The 21,861-nt window shown below is 40.8% G+C and overlaps 1 protein-coding gene across 3 annotated transcripts in view; it reads left to right on the top strand.

Annotated features, from left to right (window-relative positions):
• Positions 1-12,216: 12,216 nt before the first annotated feature.
• The window catches only part of ZNF594 (zinc finger protein 594), a 28,532-nt gene continuing 18,887 nt past the window's right edge, over positions 12,217-21,861 (top strand). For 2 of the 3 annotated variants that reach the window (XM_037808324.1, XM_037808322.1), the window contains exon 1: positions 12,217-12,314. The gene's annotated coding sequence lies outside the window, so the exon portion shown is untranslated. The remainder of the gene's footprint in view (positions 12,315-21,861) is intronic. The other variant, XM_037808323.1, reaches the window with a different exon arrangement.

The following is a 21,861-nucleotide window of genomic DNA, read 5'->3' as shown; positions in this document are numbered from 1 at the left end:
ATTCACTCAACAACTTCCACTTACAAAATTAGTTACCTTGCAAACATCTCTCCCCACGTAATATTCATGACTATCCCTACCTATCTAGATAACATCTTTGTTCCTCGGGTGACATAAACACCCTATAGTAAAATATAAATACTCTACAATGGAAATTTATTACAAAGTAAAACTGCAGACTTTCTAACAAAAAAAGGATTTCATGAAGTACGTAAAAGTTATGGAGGATGTTGCTCAGGTCACAAGCAAAGCCATTCACAAATGAAAATATGATAGAGGTAAACTGGTCACCAACAGAAGAGAATACTGATGCAAGGATGATTACAGGATAGATGCTTTGTGTTCTGGCTCTCTATTGCTGCATAACAAATCACCCCAAAACTTACTGGCTTAAAGCAACATCATTTCATTCTCTCAGTATCTGTGGTCAGGAAATTTGCAAGGGGCTCCTCTGGGCAGTTCTGGCGTGGGGTCTCTCATGCAGTTGCAGTCAGATGATGGCTCTCCCTCCCCACACTCACATCCCTGCCCCAGTTGAACCCTTCAAAGGTCTCCCTTAGTAAGAAGCCAAAAATCCACATATGACTTTCCAGAACGCTCTGTGATATGGCCCCATCTTTCCAAGCTCATCCCGTGCTACATTGCCCTCTACACTGGCTTTCCAGTTTCTCAGACATTGCCAGGTTCCATAGGGCCTTGAACATGTATTTCCCAGCACCTGTAATGCTCTCCCCTACCACCTCCCATATAGACATCTGCTACTTCTCTCACCTATGGGGTCTTCTAACAACATGTAATTCAAGCTGGCCAAAGTACCTCATCCACTGGATACAGTGATTGGTCCAGGGATGGACATGTGATTCAAGAAGAACCAATCAGAGTCTTTTCTGTTACGATATAGATGCTGTCATCCTGTTGCCATGGGAACTGAAGCTATCATAAGCCATCTTTGACCTCATATGGAAAGATCTCTGAAGTCAACATTTGCAGAACTGAGAGTTGGAGAGGGAGAAAGGAGTCTTGATGACAGTGTTTGAATTCCTGGATCTGGTCTTCTCTGAAGCCAGTGTATCCCCTGGGCTTTCCTGTCACCTGAGCCAAGTTATGCTCAAGTTAGAGTTGGGTTTCTATTTATTGTGCTTCATCCACCTAACTCCTCAGCAAAAGCCTGATTCAAGAAAGACTTCACTGAAGTTCCTGTGTAATCAAATCTTCCTTTATCAGTTCTCAGGGCTCTTCTCCATCACCCTGACCACAGTTATTTTATATTTCTTTGTGGAACTATTTAAATGTCTCCTCCACATGACTGCATATTCTATAAGGGCATCTCTGCTCTTGCTCACCATTCACTGTATCACCAGTGCCTGGCAGAGATCATGAACTCCATGGATACTTGCAGAATGTATGAATTACATAATTAATCCATGCAACAACAGGGCTGAAGAGCAAAAACATATTAAGCCAAAGGAGCCAGTCACAAAAGAGTCCATACTGTATCGTTCCATTTATGTGAAGTCCACAAACAATGAAATATAGGCACATAGAACTGGTGTTAAGAAGGGCAAAAAAATTTTAGTTGTTAAAAAAAATAATTAAAAAATGAAACTAAGGGGGAAGGTAGACATTATTTGATTTTCTAGCACTATGCTCTGCTTCCTAGTGGCATCATGGTCTCCCTTTTAAAGAATCCCCCATTATGGGAGATCTTCCTGGGGGACATAGAAAGCAGAAGGGCCAGATTCTCCCTCTCCACAAACCTTCACAGGACGGGGCAGGCACTCAACTTTAGCTTGCCAAATCAAGAGCTCTTTCCCCCGGGATTTTGAATTGTGGGGGAGAACTGTTCTCATTCTGAAACACAGCTGTTGGCTTGACACTGGGTACCGGAGGAGACTAAAACCCTGGACAAGAGATAGCAGGCTACCACGCAACCCCTGCCCATCACAGATGCGGTGTTTTCTGACATACTTAGCCATAAAATGAGATGCACTCCATCATTAAAAGGGCACAGGCTCAAGCAGGTCCCACATTTTGGTTCCTGCTCCCCTGCCAGCTGCCCTCAACATGCACTTAAGGCCACACGGAAGCTCCCTGTGACTAGTCATTTGAGGAGGAAAAAATCCTTGAAACGAGTTTATAGGTAGTTCTGCATAATATGCTGACACCATCCAGAAGACACTCACTGGACCACAGTCCCAGTAAAGGGTGGCCCTGAATGACAGGGGAAAAAAAGAAAACTCCTCAGTAGCCAGAACTTTGACAGTACATCTCAGTGAACACTCTGCCAAGGATATATGTCTTGAGGTGATGGACAGATGTGCCAGGGTCTTGGATCTGCTGATGGTTGCTTAACCTCATTCTTCAGACAGAGCCTCTCCACAGGATGGGCACATTATCCATGCGCAGCCCTAGATTCACACCCTCCCAGCTTAGCAATCACAGCAGAGAGAGAGATTATCTTCCCCATTGGCTCTGGCCTCGTCCTGAGGACAATTGGATTGGCCCAGCTTAGGTCACATGCCCATCTCTAAACCTATTGCTGTGGCAAAGAACACTGGGTATTCAGATTATTTACCAGGCTTGGACATGTACCCCGCCCCTATGGAGGGGGAAGATGAAGCACTACGAATGTCAGTCTACCAGGACTCACAAAGGCAAGTGGTTAGACCCCTTCTTAAGCTAGCATATACACAATGACGTTACCCGAAGGGATGGGCAATCATATTGGATAGAGAAAAACTATACCAACTATAGTCCACTGTGCTGGAGATGATCAATAATTGCCAATCTGGTGGGTAAGACTGAACATCTTTTCACATGTTTCTTGACCATTTATATTTCCTCTTTTGTATATTATTTGTTTTTGTGTATCCTTTGCCCATTTTCCTGTTGGTTTACTTGTCTTTCTCTTATTGCTTTCTAGGAGTTCTTTGTAATATGGGTATTAGCCCATTGTCTGTCACATATGTTATATTTTGCCAGTTTTTTTCTTTTAAATTTGTCATGATCTGTACAGTTTTTAAAAATACATTTCTCCAAAGGTTGGGAAGATGGCGGCATAGAGAGGAGTGGAAGCTAAGTAGTTCCCCTGGAACAACTGAAAAAAAACAGAAACAACTAGTAAATAATCTGGGATAACTGCAGGGGGACAAACAGGACTGTCCACTCATCATACACCAAACTGAATTGGGAGGAATGCCTGAGATCACCGCATAAAGTCTGTAAGTAAAACCTGCGGATCCAAGTCATGACACCCCTTCCCCATACCCCGAGCTACAAAGCCTCGTGGTGCCAGAGAGACGCTCTCTCCCATCAAGCGAATATAGCTCAGCTGAGCTCCAACTGGGGTTTTAAGTAGCAAGTGTGAACTGCTCACTACAGGTACGAATCCCCAAAAAGCAGACAGAGGCTTTGGGTGACAACTGACCTTGGAGAGCCGGAGGGTTGCCTTGGACTAGGTCTGAAGGGGACTATCAGTTTCTTTTTTGGCTCAGTGGAGAAAGCCTCAGCCATTTTCAGTTCCCAGTGCCGTGACTCAGAGAAGGGTGGAGCTAGCACAAGCAGAGAGAGACCATTGAAATGCTGATGGCCTCCCTCTAGGGGGTCTATCTTCTCTAAGAGGAAAGGGATGGGGCCCTTTCCATTCAGAACCAGACCCCAGAGCCTGGGAGAACACAGCCACACCTCCTCACACCAGTCAAGAATTATAGGCTGACAGGCACCACTTGCTGGGCAGAAAAGCACAGCGACCTGAGGCAACACAGAGTATACCAATTTTCTAAGACACACCCTCAGGGAAACTGGATACTGAAAATTTCTTCCCTCTGGGACCTGAGCCTGTTCTGGTCTAGGAAAACCTGATTGGCATAACCAAGGAAACCATGCCTAGACAACAGAAAATTACAACCTGCACTAAGAAAAATGAAATTATGGCCCAGTCAAAGGAACAAACTCACACTTCAACTGTGATACAGGAATTGAAACAACTAATAATAAGTCAATTCAAAAAGTTTAGGGAAGATATGGCGAAAGAGCTGAACCGTATAATGAAAACACAGGACGTACATAAGGTAGAAATTGAAGGTTTGAAAAACCAACCAGCAGAAACTATGGAAATGAAAGGCACAACAAAAGAGATGAAAAACACAATGGAAACATACAACAGCAGATCTCAAGAGGCAGAAGAAAGCACTCAGGAACTGGAGAACAAGGCACCTGAAATTCTATACACAAAAGAACAGATAGAAAAAAGAATGGAAAAATACAAGCAACATCTCCAGGAACTTAAAGACAAAATGAAAAGCAAGAATTTATGTGTCATTGGTTTCCCAGAAGGTGAAGAGAAGGGAAAAGGAGCCGAAGCAATAATAGAGGAAATAATCAATGAAAATTTCCCTTCTCTTATGAAAGACATAAAATTATGAATCCAAGAAGCGCAGCGTACCCCAAACAGAATAGATCTGAATAGGCCTACGCCAAGACACATAATAATCACATTATCAAATGTCAGAGATAAATAGAGAATCCTGAAAGCAGCAAGAGAAAAGCTATCTATCACATACAAAGGAAGCTTGATAAGACTATGTGCATATTTCTCAATAGAAACCATGGAGGCAAGAAGGAAGTGGGGTGATAAATACAAAATACTGAAAGAGAAAAACCACCAACCAAGAATCCTATATCCAGCAAAAGTATCCTTCAGATATGAGGGAAAGCTTAAAATATTCTCTGACAAACAGACAATGACAGAGTTTGTGAACAAGATACCTGCTCTACAGGAAACACTAAAGGAAGTACTGCAGACAGAAAGGAAAAGACAGAAGTGAGAGGTTTGGGAAAACAATTTTGGGAGATAGTAGCACAGCGATGTAAGTACACTGAACAAAGATGGCTGTGAATATGGTTGAAAGAGGAAGGCTGAGACCATGTGGGACACCAGAACAAAAGACGAACAATAAAGACTGGGACTGTGTAACTCAGGGAAACCTAGGGTGCTCAAGGAGTGTAATAAAAGGTACAAATATGTTTTTACATGAGGTAGAACAAATGAATGTCAACATTGCAAGGTATTAAAAAGAGGGTGGGATTGGGGGGGAAAGACAATCAATGCAAACTAGAGGCTAGAATTAACAGAAATATTGTATTATGCTTCCATTAATGTAACAAAGGCAATATACCAAAGCTAAATGCATACGGTGGGTGGGGAATAGGGGAAGGGTATGGGAATAGGGGAATAGGGGAAGGGTTGTTGTCTGACTCTTTATTCTACTTTAGGTTAGTGCTATCTTTCCTTTTGTCACTTTCTAGTTATCAAGTCCTTTTTTTATTTGTTTGTTTGTTTTTCTCTCTTTTTCTTTTCTTCTTCTTTTGACTCTGCCTTCTTTGGCTCTTCTTCCATCTTTGTGGAAGAAATGGAGATGTCCTTATATAGTGAGTGGCAATGGTGCTCAATACATAAATACATGACTATATGGGGAACCAACAATTGTTTACTTAGGATGGAATATATAGTATGTGAAGAAAACCACCTTTTAAAGAAATGGGTTGATGAAGAAACCTTGAGGACACTATATTGAGTGAAATAAGACAGACACATAAAGGCAAATATTGCAGGGTCTCACTGACATGAACTAATTATAATATGTAAACTCATAGAAATGAAATATAAGTTACCAAGATATAGAAATGAGGCTAAAGAATGGGGAGCGGTTGCTTATTATGAGCAGAATGTTCAACTAGGGTGAATTGAAATGTTTGGAAATGGACAGGGGTGAGGGTAGCATGTAATGAGAATAACAGTGCTGAAAGGTGTGTGAATGTGGTGGAAAGGGTAAGTTCAGAGTCATGCATGTCAACAGAAGGAAAGTTGGAGGTTAAAGATAGGAATGTATAAAATAGTGAATCTTGTGGTAGAAATGTCCATGATTAACTATACAAATATTAGAAATCTCTCTCACGGACTAGAACAAATGTATGTCACTATAACTAGAAGTTAACAATAGAGAGGCCTAAAGGGAAAAATATGTACCTATTGCAAACTATATACTACAGTTAGTAGTATTTTAACATTCTTTCATCAACAGTAACAAATGTACTATACCAAAACTATGAATCAGTAATGGAGGGGGGCATGGTTAGGGGTATGGGAGGATCTGAGTTTCCTTTTTTTTTGTCTTTATTTCTTTTATGGAGTAGTGAAAATGTTCTAAAAATTGAAAAAAATTAATTTCGTTGATGGATGCACAGCTGTATGGTGGTGCCATGGGCAATTGATTGTATACTTTGGATCTTTGGATAGTTGTATGGTATCTGAAAAATCTTGATTAAAAAAATGGAAAAATGGGTTGATGAAGAAAACTTCAGGGCACTATACTGAGTGAAATAAGCCAGACATATAAGGACAACTATTGCATGGTCTCACTGATAGACACTAATTATAATATGTAAGCTCATAGACATGAAATATAAGTTACCAAGATATAGAAATGAGGCTAAAGAATGGGGAGCTTTTCCTTATTATGAGCAGAATGGTAACTAGGTAGAACTTAAGTGATTGGAAATGGACAGAGGTGATGGTAGCAGTTATTGTGAGAATAACTAACAGCGCTGAATGCTGTGTGAATGTGGTGGAAAGGGGAAGCTTAGGGTCACATATGTCACCACAAGGAAAGTTGGAGGTTAAAAGATGGGAATATATAAAACACTGAATCTTATAGTGGACAGTGTCCATGATTAACTGTACAAATATTAGAAATCTCTTTCATGAACTAGAACAAATATATGACACTATAACTAGAAATTAATAATAGAGGGGTATATAGGGAAAAATATACCTATTGCAAACTATGTACTACAGTTAGTAGTATTTTAACATTCTTTCATTAACTGTAACTAATGTACCATACCAATACTATAAGTCAATAATGGAGAGGGGGTGATTAAGGGTATGGGAGGATTTGAGTTTTCTTTTTTTGTCTTTATTTCTTTTCTGGAGTAATGAAAATGTTCTAAAAATTGAAAAAAAAATAATTGTGGTGATGGATGCACAGCTGTATGATGGTACTTAGGGCAACTGATTGTGCACTTTGGATCTTTGGATAATTGTATGGTATGTGAAAAATCTCAATAAAGTTAAATTAAAAATAAAAAAAAATACATTTTTCAGTTTCAAAAAATAACTTTTGGAGAACCTAAGATGGCAGCTAGGTGAGACAGGGCAAAAAAACACCTCCATGAAAAATACTAGATAAAAGCCAGAAAGTGACCCAGAACACCAGTTCCAGTGATGCACCAACCAAACAAGGTCTGCTAAATCCACAGGGACCATGTGTTTGGTGAAACTGGGAGTCTGTGTTCTGAAATGAGTGAGTGAGCTGACTGAAAATTCGGCGGCCACACTGCGGTGTGAGGAAACCATGGGTTGGCGTTTGGAAACGGATTAGTTCTTCTAAAAAAAAAAAACAGGGAGCAGCTGCGGTTACAACAGTGAGAACCACGCAGTGAAGCATGGCAGGAGCGTGCTGTACCAACGTCTCGGTGTCTGGCATGGAGGATAGCCCGCTGCTGATTGTCCTGGGGCCAGGGGGGTAGAGGGGAGCCAAAAGGAGAAAGAAACCATGCCCCTTGCAGCCATCTCCCCGGCAGGCTGGGAACGCTCCTGCCTGGGGCCGGAGCTATAGCCTAGAGCCGTGCCAAGGGTCCCAGTGTGACAGGGAGCACTTCCCGCAGCACCGCACACACGCCACAATATCAGCTGTGGACAGTAGCCTTTAGTGCACCCACAGCTAATTGTCCCGGAGCTGGGAAGGCGGAGCTGTGTGAAAAGGGGGAAATTAACATGCTCCATTCAGCCATCTTTACAGCAGGCTGGGAACACCCCTGCACAGCCCGGCAGCCCAGGGCTTCCCTGGAGGTCTGGCGCACACTTGTGATGTAGCACAGCCTTCCCTCAGCAGAGGTCCTGGAAGAGCACGACTGAGAAGAGGAACCCACCCGGAAATCCCAGGGACCCTACACCAGTGCCAGGGACTTGTGGGTCAGCAGCAGAGACAATCTGTGGCAAGACTGAAATGAAAGCTTAGACTCATGCAACAGCCTTAAATCTCTGGGAACACCTGGGAGGTTTGATTGTTAAAGCTGCCCTGCCTCCCTAACCACCCAGACACACGCCCCACATTCAGGGCGGACAGCACCAACAACACACCCAAACTTAGTGCACCAATTGAACCCCACAAGAATCAGACCCCCACACATCACAAAGACAAAGTTGGGGAGAACTGACTTGAGGGGAATAGGTGACTCACAGACACCATCCGTTGGCTAGTTAGAGAAAGTGTACGCCACCAAGCTGTAGATCTGACAAATTAGATATTGGTATTTTTTATATCCTGAAAGAACCCTATCAAGTAAAGTAAATGCCAAGAGGCCAAAAACAACAGAAAATCTTAAAGCATATGATAAAACCAGACGATATGTCAGAAGAGACACAGTATTTGGTGCAATTAATCAAAGAACTAAAGTCAAACAATGAGAGCATGGCACAGGACATAAAGGACATGAAGAAGAGCATGGCATAGGATATAAAGGACATAAAGAAGACCCTAGAAGAGCATAAAGAAGAAATTGCAAGAGTAAATTAAAAAAAAAAGAAGATCTTATGGAAATAAAAGAAACTGTTGGCCAAATTAAAAAGACTCTGGATATTCATAATACAAGATTAGAGGAAGTTGAACAATGACTCAGCATCCTCAAGGACCACGGAACAGAAAATGAAAGAACAAAAGAAAAAATGGGGAAAAAATAAAAAAAATCAAAATGGATCTCAGGGATATGATAGATAAAATAAAATGTCCAAATTTAAGACTCATTGGTGTCCCAGAAGGGGAAGAGAAGGGTAAAGGTCTAGAAAGAGTATTCAAAGAAATTGTTGGGGAAAACTTCCCCAACCTTATACACAATATAAATACACAAAGCATAAATGCCCAGCGAACTCCAAATAGAATAAATCCAAATAAATCCACTCCAAGACATATTCTGATCAGACTCTCAAATACTGAAGAGAAGGAGCAAGTTCTGAAAGCAGCAAGAGAAAAGCAATTCACCACATACAAAGGAAACTATGTAAGATAACTAAGTAGTGACTACTCAGCAGCCACCATAGAGGCAAGAAGGCAGTGGCATGACATATTTAAAAGTCTGAGAGAGAAAAATTTCCAACCAAGAATACTTTATCCAGCAAAACTCTCCTTCAAATTTGAGGGACAGCTTAAATTTTTCACAGACAAATACTGAGAAATTTTGCCAATAAAAGACTTGTGCTACTTCAGATACTAAAGGGAGCCCTACCGACAAAGAAACAAAGAAAGGAGAGAGAGAGATAGGGAAATTTAACAGACACATATAGAACCTTACATCCCAAATCACCAGGACACACATTCTGCTATAGTGATCACGGATCTTTCTCCAGAATAGACCATATGCTGGGACATAAAACAAGCCTCAATAATTTTTTTAAAAAATTGAATTTATTCAAATCATATTCTCTGACCACATTGGAATACAAATAGAAGTCAATAACCATCAGAGACTTAGAAAATTCACAAACACCTGGAGGGTAAAAATGAGGGGGAGATGAAAACATTCCTGGATAATCAAAAGCTGAGGGACTTCATCACCAGTAGATCAGTCCTATAAGAAATGCTAAAGGGAACTTAGCAGGCTGAAGGAAGGGACACAAGAATTGACTGAAACCACATGAAGAAATAAAGATTTCCAGTAAAGATCACATGGTAAATATAAATACCAATACTACTGTATTTTTGATTTGTAACTCCACTACTTACTTCCCACAGGATCTAAAATACATAAACTGTAATGATAAATCAGTGGTTTTGGAATCAATGTAAACTATGTAATTTTTGGCAAGAACTACATAAAGGTGGGGGAACAGAGGAGTATAGGAACATGGTTTATGTGTCCTATTGATGTTAAGTTGGTATCAAAGAAAAACAAGATTGTTATAGATTTAAGAGGTTAAATTTAAGCCCCACAGTAAACACAAAGAAAGTATCAGAGAATATGACCATAGAGATGAAAAGTAGAGTATGGGTTACGAGAAGTGGGGGAAGGGGCAATGGGGAGTTAAGAAATGAGTGTAGGGTTTCTGTTTGGGGTGAAGGGAAATTTCTAGTAATGGATGGTGGGAAGGTGATAGCATTGCAACATTCTAAATGTGATTAATCCCACTAATAGAATGCTAGGGAGGGGGTGGAATGGGAAGACTTAGGCTGTATATATGTTTCCACAATTGAAAAAAAAAAAAGACAATCTAAATAGATAATGACAATTAAATGCCACGAGTGATTCTGGATGGGATCTGAGGATGGAGGAGAGGAGGCTCAAAGGGACACAGTTGGTACAAAAGAAAGAAAAAAAAGGAAATATAGAATGTAAGCTTTGTATCAATGTTGAATTTCTTGAACTTCTTAGCTGTGCTTAATGGGATTGCATAAAAGAATGTTCTTGTACATTGGAAACGTGTATGTTAATTATATTGTTTGTTCACGGATGTGTGCAGCTTGCTCTCATATGTTCAGAAGACAGAGCAATAGATGATGGATGATAGGGAGGGAGGGAGGGAAAGAAAGAAATGGTGACGTGACAGGATGTTAAAGTTGGTGGATTGGGGTATTGGGGTAGGGGGTTGGGGTATGCTGGAGTTCTGTGTATGGGGTTTGTATTGTCTTTGCAACTGTTCCTGTAAGTTTGAATTTATTTCAAAATAAAATTCAAAACAAAAAAAAACAAAAAAACTTCTATTAGTGAACTCTTACAAAGAGGAAAATTGTCCCCCACAAAAAGGCATGTTCAGGTATCAACCCATGGTGCTATGGGTGTGAACCCAAATGTAAATATGACCTTTGAAAATGTTAGCAGTTAAGGTGCCCAAACTGAATGAGGGTGGGGCCTTAGCCCAATATGGCTGAAGTCCTTATTAGCAAAGGAAATTGGACACAGAGGGAGAAGTCAAGGGGAAAAGCCAGAAGCTGGAAGTCAGGGGAACAAAGAAGATAAAAGAGAAGATGCCATTTCCATTGCCAAGTGATGGAAAAGCCTTCGAACCCTAAAGTTTGCCAGCCAGCCAGAAATGTTAAGCCAAACCATTGTATGTTATTTGTTTTAAAAGCTGGGAAACTAAGACAAAAAGTAATCATGAAGGTAAGTATATTTGAATTCCATTAATGCATGATTCATTATTTCAATAAGATGGAACACAGATTATGAAATACTGTCTCAAATGTAACCGTGTGAAGTAAAGGTCAAAAGACAGTTGGTAGTAAATGCATTTACAAATTCAAAAGCAAACACTACATAATCTGTGCAAAGTTTGGGACAGAGAGACAGAAGTGATTATCCCGCTGACATTTGTGTGGGGGAAAGGTTTGGGGATGGACACCTTACATCTTTATGTGAGTTATTTGTAACCCTCACAACAAGCCTATGAGATATGAACCATCATCATCTCCATAGAAATAACTAGCATGTATCTAGCCAGCTACATGCAGATTTTACACCTCATGTCACTGGGGTAGGTACTATTATTAACCTCATTTTACAGATGAAGCAACTGAGGCACAGAGAGGTTAAACAATTTGCCCGAAGTCACACAGCCCCTAAGTGGCGGGGCAGAGATTCTGTCTGTCTTTCTGAGCGTATGACTCTCTTACTTCAGAACTTGCACTTTCAAATATTATGCTACCCTTGTTTATCTCTCTATCGCCAAACCTTTGCCAGGACATTGCAACTGGAAGGCATCAATGAATGATAGCACAAAAACATGCAGGAAAAAGATTAAAAAGGCAGAAAACAATAAAACGATTTGACGGGGTCTCCCATCCTGCCCCAACACGGCGCCTACAGGGCCAGGCTAGAACTCTGGAGGACTCTGCGTCTCGGTGGTAACCTCGCCTGCGTAGACCTGGCGCGAACAGGTGCTGGAACCCGCGCCGCCCAGATGCCCTCCGAGCCAGACTCTCTGGAGGCCGAGCGGTCCCAGGACCGAGCAGACCAGCGTGCCGCACCGAGCCTGCGCAGAGGGGACACCTGAGACGGTGGGCGGTGGCCTGGGGCGCGGGCGATTGGCCCGCCGGCGCGGGTGCGCGCAGGGGACTGCACCGTCGGGGCACACGCCGGAAGTGGCAGCGCGAGCGTGGGATCCAAGGCGGGGGCGCTGCGCCCATGCGAGGAGCAGGGGCTGCACCATGGCTGAGAAGGCGGGGGCGCAGATCGAGCGGGAGCCTGGGGGTGGCCTGGAGGTGAGACCCCGCTGCTTTTTGGCAGAGCTGCAGGCCCCGGCACCTGGGCCCCTCGGGGAAGCGGGGTGGGATGCTGATCTCCGGAGGCGTCGGGCTTATAGCTTCTCAGGGTGTGAAGAGGCCAGGGCCTCGGGAGGACACCGGCGGGGGGGCGCCCTTCTCGGTCCCAGCTCGACCCCCGCCGGTCTGCCTTCCCCCCCTGCCGCGTCCCCCAACCCTTGTCGGTTCCAGTTCCCTCCTGCGGGTACTGCAAACTGCATCTCCCCCAGCCCTAGAATCTGCTGTGGGTCATAAATTGACCCTGTTCCTTGCCCAGCGCTGTGCCAGCCCGTTTGTAGGAAAATTTAAGCATGAGACGTGGTTTCTACTTTTTCCAGGAGTAACTGGGAACCCCATTGTGAGACTAGAATGAACTACATGAATGAGCTGTATGGTTCAGACAGGTTGTACTACTTGATCTAAAATATTTATACTGTTCAGAGGAGGGAGTTCAGAGGAGGGAGGGACCTGGTAGGCTGGTCTTGTCTTTGTGAAGTTATGCATATTCTGTTAGGAAAAGCTTAGAAAGGCAAGTCCTTCAGGAAGCCTTCCAGGATTGCCATCATCACTGCCCACCTCCCCCATCTATTAAGCTTTATCTCTGTGTTTATTTAGCATCTAAGCAGGAAGCACTGATTACACTGTTTCACATTTGTGTGGGTCCTCTACCCACCCCACCCCACCCCCCTTTAGGCAGGCACTCTGTCTTGGTTTAGCATCACTTAATGCATGCATAAGATTATGAATTAAAGAGGATTGCAAGAGTTAGAAAGTACTTAGTTGGGCCTGAGATAGTGGGAAGTATCAGAGGTTGAAAAATGATGGCTCCTCGGCCAAATGTGACTGCAGAAACATATTCTTCGCTCAGGCTGTTTTGTTTCTGCTAAGAAAAGCTTTATTGGTTACACTTGGTGCCTGGCTTGTTAGAGGGCTGCAAGGTGGTTGGTTAAAAAGATGTCTCCTGGCTGAAGGGAGGGACTCAGACAGAAACCTAGATGCCAGGGGAATGCAGAGGGGCCCCCCAAAGCGCCTCTCGGCTCCCAAGGGTCCTAGTCTGCTTGAGGGTGAGACTTTTGAAGCGATACTCACCCAGCCTGGCCTGTGGGCACCAATGTTCTTGATGAGCTTCACCTCTTAGTGTAGGAAATGGCAAGAGAGAGATCTACAGGACCTCTAGGCAGGCTTTTTTTTTTATTTTATTTTATTTTTAATTAGTGGCCAACGTTTTAAAATCAGTTTCTCTGACATACACAAAATTCTTCCAGCTTCTCTTGAAAAATCAGATCTGGCCAGAGTGACAGCTCCCTCCTTTAGACAGCACAAATTTTCCACGTCTGCAGTCCCCACTATTTTTGTCTCCCTGACACTCCTCTGTGCTTTTCTCTGTTTTTGTTTGTTTGTTTTTGTTTTTTTTCCCCCATAATCAGCTGGTAGTGCTTTCATGATAACAGAAAATGTTATGGAAAAAGTATTTCTCTTAAAGTTTAAAATTCTCCTTTAAATTTATGGAAAAAGATTAGGAAAAGAAAGAGTTTGGAGTCATTTTTTAAATTTATGCATTTCTATTTTAGATGGGTTCTATTAATTCCCTGTCGTGAAAGATAGGTAATTAGCATACAAATACTTACTCTCACTACCTCTCCTCCTGCCTAGTTTTTGTCATATGATTACTTTTACATTGTCATGGTTTAAAGCATTTATTTTTTATTCTGTAACCATAATTTGTAATTGTTTAATCTTAGTCCTACATTTAAGTTGATTCCATTCTTTTACAATGTCTTATCAATTCCTCTGTGTTTCTTTTAGTTCATTTGTTTGTTGGCTGTATCTCATTATACATAGTTCTTTTCAAAAAGGGTTCATGGGTATCATTTCCAGGTTTGTACATACTTAAGAATATCTGCCAATTGCTTTTACATGCGAAGGAACATTTAGATGGGCATATAATTATTGTATCAACTTTGTTGCTCTTGAGAACTTTATAGATAATACTTTATTTTGGCATACAGTATAACTGTGGAGAAGTATGAAGTCAACCTGAAATTTTCTCTCTTGCACTTCACTTGCTTTTCTGCTTAAATACCCATTTGTTTATTTGTAACAGAAATTTAGTTACTTCACCAGAATATTCCTTGGTTTTAACTCTTCTATTTCAAATTTTATTGGCTACAATGTGCCCTTCCGTTAGATTAAAAAAAAAAAATTTAGCAATGTTTTCTTCAGTTATATATTTGAATATTTATTTTTTTCTCTTTGTTCTTTTCTGCAGAACACTAATTATATATGTTAGCTTATCTTTCTATAGCTTCTGGTATTCTCCATAATCGTATATATGTCTCTTTCATTCTGTATGCATTCTCCAGGCCTCATCATAACCTTCTAGTGATTATTTTTGTTGTTTCTTATGTGAATTTCATCTACATAATCTTTTTGGTTTTTTTCTGCATTTCTTTCCTGAGCTTTGCCAAATTATTTCACACTTCTTTTTTTCTAATGCATTTTTTTATTGTGAACTTTAACCTGTATACATAACAGTGATAAGTTTCAAAGTATGATTTAACAAGTAGTTAGAGAGCAAATTTCAAAGAATATCATGGGTCACAGTTCCACACCTTCAGCTATTTCCATTGTTGTAAAATACAACTTGCATGCCAAAAGGTGTTAACTTTTGATGTACAGTTCAACGAGCAGTTATATAGGTAATTTCAAAAATTGTTATGGGTTGCAATTCCACAGTTTCAGTTCTTTCATTATTATGCAATATGGGGTACATACAGAAAGATGAAGACTTTCTTTTGTTTTTTTTGTTTTTTTTTGTTTTTCCGGAATCCATGTCCTCTTTATTAACAACATCCAAGGATAATTACATGTCTGTATTCCTAGCACTCTTTTTTTTTTTTTTGGTTCTTTTTTTTAATTTTTTTTTATTTTTTTTATTTTGAAATAAATTCAAAGTTATAGGAACAGTTGCAAAAACAATACTAACCCCATACACAGAATTCCATCATACTGACCCCCCTCCCCTGATAGCGCAATTCACCAACTTTAACATGCTGTCACATTGCTATTTCTTTCCCTCCCTCCCTCCCTCCCTATCTATCATCCATCATCTATTGCTCTGTCTTCTGAACATATGAGAGCTAGCTGCTCACACCCATGAACAAACACTATAATTCACAAATACACTTCCCATGAGTAAGAACATTCTTTTATGCAATCCCATTAAGCGCAGCTAAGAAGTACAAGAGATTCAACAATGATACAAAGCTTACATTCTATATTTCCTTTTCCTTATGTCTCAACTGTGACCCTTTGAGCCTCCTGTCCTCCATCCTCCAATCTCATCCAGGTTCATCCTTGGCATTCAATTGTCATCTATTTAGACTGTCTTTTTTTTTTTTTTTTTCAGTTGTGGAAACATATATACAGCCTAAATCTTCCCATTCCACCCCCTCCCTAGCCTTCCATTAGTGGGATTAATCACATTTGGAATATTGTAATACTCTTTCCCATCATCCATTACTAGAAATTTCCCTTCACCTCAAACAGCAACCCTATACTCATTTTTTAACTCCCCATTGCCCCTTCCCCCATTTCTCTTAACCCATACTCTACTTTTCATCTCTATGGTTATATTCTCTAATAATTTCTTTGTGTTTACTGTGGGGCTTAAAATTAACCTCTTAAATCCATAACAATCTTGTTTTTCTTTGATACCACCTTCATTTCAATAGGACACATAAACTATGTTCCTATACTCCTCCATTCCCCCACCTTTATATAGTTGTCTAAAATTATATATTTTACATTGAGTTCAAAACCACTGATTTGTCATTAGAGTTTGTGTATTTTATATCATGTAGGAAGTAAATAGTGGAGTTACAGTTCAAAAATTATTGACTTCTATTTGTATTCCATTGTGTTTGGAGAATGTGCTTTGAGAATATTCAATTTTTTTTTTTTTTAATTTATTGAGGCTTGTTTTATGTCCCAGCTTATGGTCCCTTTGGGAGAAAGATCCGTGATCACCAGAGAAAAATGAGTGTCCTGGTGATTTGGGATGTAAGGTACTATATATGCCTGCTAAAATTCTCTATATTTCTTTTTCCTTTCTTTGTCTCTCTGTTGGTAGGGCTCCCTTTAGTATCTGAAGTAGGGCAGGTCTTTTATTGGCAAACTCTCTCAGCATTTGTTTGTCTGTGAAAATTTTAAGCTCTCCCTCAAATTTGAAGGAGTGTTTTGCTGGATAACATATTTTTGGTTGAAAATTTTTCTCTCTCAGAATTTTAAATGTGTCATGCCACTGCCTTCTTGCCTCCATGGTGGCCTCTGAGTAGTCACAACTTAAGTCTTATGTTGTTTCCTTTGTATGTGGTGAATTGCTTTTCTCTTGCTGCTTTCAGAACTTGCTCCTTCTCTTCAGTATTTGAGAGTCTGATCAGAATATGTCTCGGAGTGGGTTTATTTGGATTTATTCTATGTGGAGTTCACTGGGCATTTATGCTTTGTGTGTTTATATTGTGTAGAAGGGTGGGGAAGTTTTCCCCAACAATTTCTTTGAATACTCTTTCTAGACCTTTACCCTTCTCTTCCCCTTCTGGGACACCAATGAGTCTTAAGTTTGGACGTTTCATTTTATCTGTCGTATCCCTGAGATCCTTTTCGATTTTTTCAATTTTTTTCTCCATTCTTTCTTTTATTCTTTCATTTTCTGTTCTGTGGACTTCTAGGACACTGAGACGTTGTTCAGCTTCCTTTAATCTTGTACTGTGAATATCCAGAGTCTTTTTAATTTGGCCAACAGTTTCTTTTATTTCCATGAGATCTTCTATTTTTTTATTTACCCTTTTTGTTTTGTTTTGTTTTTTGAGAACAAAGGCAATTTATTCAGAGCTTTACTCTTGCAATGTCTTCTTTATGCTCTTCTAGGGTCTTCTTCATGTCGCTTATATTCTGGGCCATGGTCTTCTTGATGTCCTTTAAATCCTTTGCCATGTTTTCATTCCTCGATTGTAGTTCTTTGATTAATTCTGCCAAGTACTGAGTCTCTTCCGATATCTTTGATTTGTGTGTTTGGAGTTGGAGTCTCCATATCGTCTGGTTTTATCATATGCATTAAGATTTTCTGTTGTTTTTGGCCTCTTGGCATTTGTTTTGCTTGATAGGGTTCTTTCAAGTTGTAAAAAAAAAAAAGGATATCAATCTAATTTTTCAGAAACACAGTTTGGTGATGTACACTTTCTCTAACTAACCAGCAGATGGCGTCTGTGAGTCACCTATACCCCTCAAGTCAGTTCTCAACCTTGTTCCCGTGGTTTGAGGGGAAATGATTCTTGTGGGGTTCAGTTGGAGAACTCAGATTGGGTGTGTTGCTGGAGCCGTCCACCCTGAATGTGTGTACGGGTGGCCAGGGAGGAAGGGCAGCTTTAATATTCAAATCCCCCAGGTTCACGGAGAGTCAAAGGTGCCGCAAGAATCTAAGCCTTCATTTCATTTCAGCCCTAGACCCTCTCTCTCGCTGATCCACAAACCACCAGACTTGGTGTAGTGTCCCTGGGTTCTCCAAGCAGGTCCCCCCTCCCAGCCGCGATCCTCCAGGAGCTCAGCCGAGGGAATGCCATGCCACGTCACCAGTGCACGCCGTCCCTCAAGGGAAGCCCTGGACCGCCGGTCTGTGCAGCGGCACTCTCAGCCTGAAGCAAAGATGGCCGAAAGGGGTATCTCAACCCCCACCTCCTCACACAGTTCCTCCTTCCCAGCTCCGGGACAACTGACGGGGCTCTGGGCTGTGGGCACGGCCCCGGGCAGGAGTTTATCCAGCCCTCCGGGGAGCCAGCTGCAAGCCGCGGGGTTCTTTCAGCTTCCCTCTCTCCCCTCCGTTCCCCCGGCCCCGAGGGTATCTGGAGCGGACTATCGTCCAGGCGAGACACCGAGAGGCCAGCCCAGCCCCTTCTTGCTGTTTTACTGCGTGGTTCCCACTCCCGCAACTGCAGCTGCTCCTGGGTTTTTCCCTTTTTTTTTTTTTTTTTCTTAAAAAGAGCCAGTCGGTCTCTAAACGCCAAGCCCTGACTTCCCCACAATGCCACGTGGCTACAGGTCTTCCAGCCAGCTTACTCACTCGTTTCAGAATGCAGATTCCCAGTTTCACCAAGTATACGGCCCCTCTGGAACTAGCAGAACTTGTCCAGCTGGCGCATCGCTGTAACCGGTATTCTGGGTCACTTTCTGGTTTTTATCTAGTGTTTTTCACGGAGATGTTTTTTTGCCCTGTCTCACCTAGCCGCCATCTTAGTTTTCCTCGGTGAAGATTTTCAAAGCACAATTCAACACATAGCTATAGAGCAAATCCCAAAGGATAGATAAGCTAGGTTCCACCATGTCATTTACCTCCTTCCAGCTATTCCAATACCCCACATCTAAAAAATATATATATTTATATTTATATAAAGTTTCAGTATTCATAGACCTTTGTAAATCTTGTTTGTTGCTACCCTTTCCTCTCAATCTCTTTCTCCATCTCAGAGGTGTTTTCACACTTCTTTTTACTGTTTTATAATCTTGTCTTTGAATCGTTCTATCTTTTCTTTGAGTTTTTATTTAAAGAGCAATTTTGTATATATATAATTTTTTGAGATAAAGAAGAACTCTCTGCTGAATGCTTCCCATTAATTACTTTGATATTCCTCTGTGATGTATGTTCCTGTTTTAGTTTCCTTTACAACTCAAGCAAATACCATGCGATGGGCCAGCTTAAACAGTGGGAATTTAATGGCTCATGGTTTTGAGGTTAGGAAAAAGTCCAAATCAAGGCCTCACCAAAGCAATGCTTTCTCCCCAAAGACTGTGGCATTCTGGGGCTGGCTGCTGGGGATCCTTGGTCCTGGGCTCTCTGTCACGTGGCGATGCATGCGACAGCCTCTCCTGCCTCTTCCTTCTTTTCCAGATTTAATTGATGTTCAGCCTCTGGCTTCTCCCTCTGTGGCTTTCTCTCTGTGTGTCTCTGTATGAATTTTATCTTCCTCTTAAAGGACTCCATCCTAATTGAGTTAGGCCATACCTTAACTGAAGTAACCTCATCAAAAGGTCCTTAATGGGTTCGTACCCACAAGAATGGGTCCACCCACAGGAATGGATTAAGTTTAAAAACATGTTTTTCTGGGGTACCTACAACTCCAATCCATCACAGTTCCTAATCCATCTTTTACTCATTTCCTTTCTTTCCTTGAAAAAAAAAAATTATTTCAAGCATAGATTCCACAAAGTTACCTTACTGATGATTGTGATTCAACAATGAATGAAGCAGGCTATCCATCCTATTAATGAATACTATGGGTATGGGAAGAGGCAGAGGGAATTGAACTAAGGCTCTTCAGAGTTCTCATGGATATTTGCTGCCACAATTTCCCTCTCACCAAATCTAGAGGCACATCCACCTTCAGTTTTTGGTTTCCAAGAGACCAGTATGGCACAAAGAAAAGCCCTTTAGATCACAGGGTTTTTTTTAATATTTATATTTAAAATATTTAATAGTTTATTATGTTATCAGATTACTTATGGTCAACTTCTTTACTGTCAGACATGTGCAAGTTTAATACTTTTTTTAAACGTTTTCTTTTTCTTGATCCACAGATACAGATTAATAGAGTGTTTGGGAGATAATATGAAAAATACAGACTCAAAGGTTTTCAAAGTGGGGACTTCATCTTTTCAAATGTGCCTCTGTTTGTTTAACATTTTTTTATTGCAGAATATAACATACATAAAAGTGATAGCTTTTCAAGTGCAATTTAACAAATAGAGAGCAAATTTAAAAGAATATTTTAGGTTACAATTCCACAGTTTCAGTTATTTCCTTATGATGAAATACAACATATATATGAAAAGATAATGTCTTTCAAAGTATGATTTAGCAAGTAGGTATATAGGAAATTTCCAAAGTTATTATGAGTTATAGTACCATAGTTTCACTTATTTCCTTATTGTGAAATCTAACATATAAACAAAAAGATACAGCTTTCAAATTACAATTTAACAAGTAGCTATAGAACAGATTTCAAAGGATGCTATGGGATACCATTTCAGTTCTTTCCTTCTAACTATTCTAATACCCTAGCAACTAAGAAAAAGAAAATTTTATAAAGATTCAGTATTCATAATCCTTTGTTAAATTCCATCCTGTCTGTTGCTACCCCTTCCTCTGGTTTAATCACTTTCCCGATCTTCAGGGATGTCTAGGCAGTGACCACCCTAACCTGTTCATGTTGAAAAGAGGTGTCAACTTTATGAGCAAAGGGGACACATCTAGTTGATGTTCTTGAAGAGGCTGTTGCCTCTGGGTTTTGGGGACTTAGCTGGCATAGGAGCACTCTGAAGGATTTAAGTATCTGACGAATAAACTTGGTGAGTGAAACTTTCATAGAGTTTCAGATAGGGATCTGGGTATTCTTTAAGGTTTTCGGGACTACGGTTGACTTGAGTTTATCATATTGTGGTCATTCGGCATATCTCGGTGAAGCTTGCGTAGGAGTAACCTCCAGGACAGCCCCTTGACTCCATTTGGATTCTCTTAGCCACTAAAACATTATTTTGTTACCTTTCTTTTCCCCTTTTGCTCAGAAAAGCATTCTTAACCCCTTGATGCCAGGGTCAGGCTCATTCCCAGAATCTATGTATCACATCGCCAGGGAGGCTCATTCATCTTGGGGGTCCTGTCCCACTTTGGATGAATTTATTTGCAGTGTTAGGCTTAGAGAGAGAAAGTCCACATTTGAGCAACAAAAATGGTTCTCTGGAGGTGACTCCTAGGCATAATTACAGGTGGGCTAAACCTCCTCTTTACAGCCATAAGTTTGACCTGAGCAAGTCTCAATATCAAGGGCTTGACTTATAAAGTAGGGGGTACCTAAGTACATATAGCATATGTTATTCCACAATAATCTATCCATATCTCACATTATCATCACTTAGTTGTACAATCCTCATCACTCTCCGTTTTAAACAATTCTCATGACCCAAAACATCTCATAGCTCTTGTCAGCCCTTAATTATTTGTCCCTAGTATTTGTGTAAGACTAGTATGATATTCCTATTAATTATAGTCCCTAGTATGCAGTGTGTAGATTTTTCCCATGTACACTTCTGTTGTCAACTCTCTGTGCTAGTGTCATACCTGAGAAGTATAACATGCAAGCACCTATCTATATTTGTGATGCTGATCTGTGGGAAACATGCCTTTAAACAACCCCTTTCGTTCCTATTCTCCTTCAATAGAGCCCTGATACTTATAATCCCGTTAATAAAAAATCGTCACCCCTATCCATACCATACCTTTGACTTCACCATCATCAACATATCTGAACATACTAGATTATCATTCCCCCTCACTAGCTACTGTCTATCACCAGGTCCCCAATATTCTTATGTTATAAGACATTGATTTTACATTTTTCAGATAGTTCATAGAAGTGGTAACATACAATATCTCTCCTTTTGTGTCTAAGTTATTTCA

The sequence above is a fragment of the Choloepus didactylus genome, chromosome 18, assembly GCF_015220235.1.
Source record: "Choloepus didactylus isolate mChoDid1 chromosome 18, mChoDid1.pri, whole genome shotgun sequence".
NCBI classification, from domain to species: Eukaryota; Metazoa; Chordata; class Mammalia; order Pilosa; family Megalonychidae; genus Choloepus; species Choloepus didactylus.
This window is presented reverse-complemented; position numbering and strand designations above follow the sequence as displayed.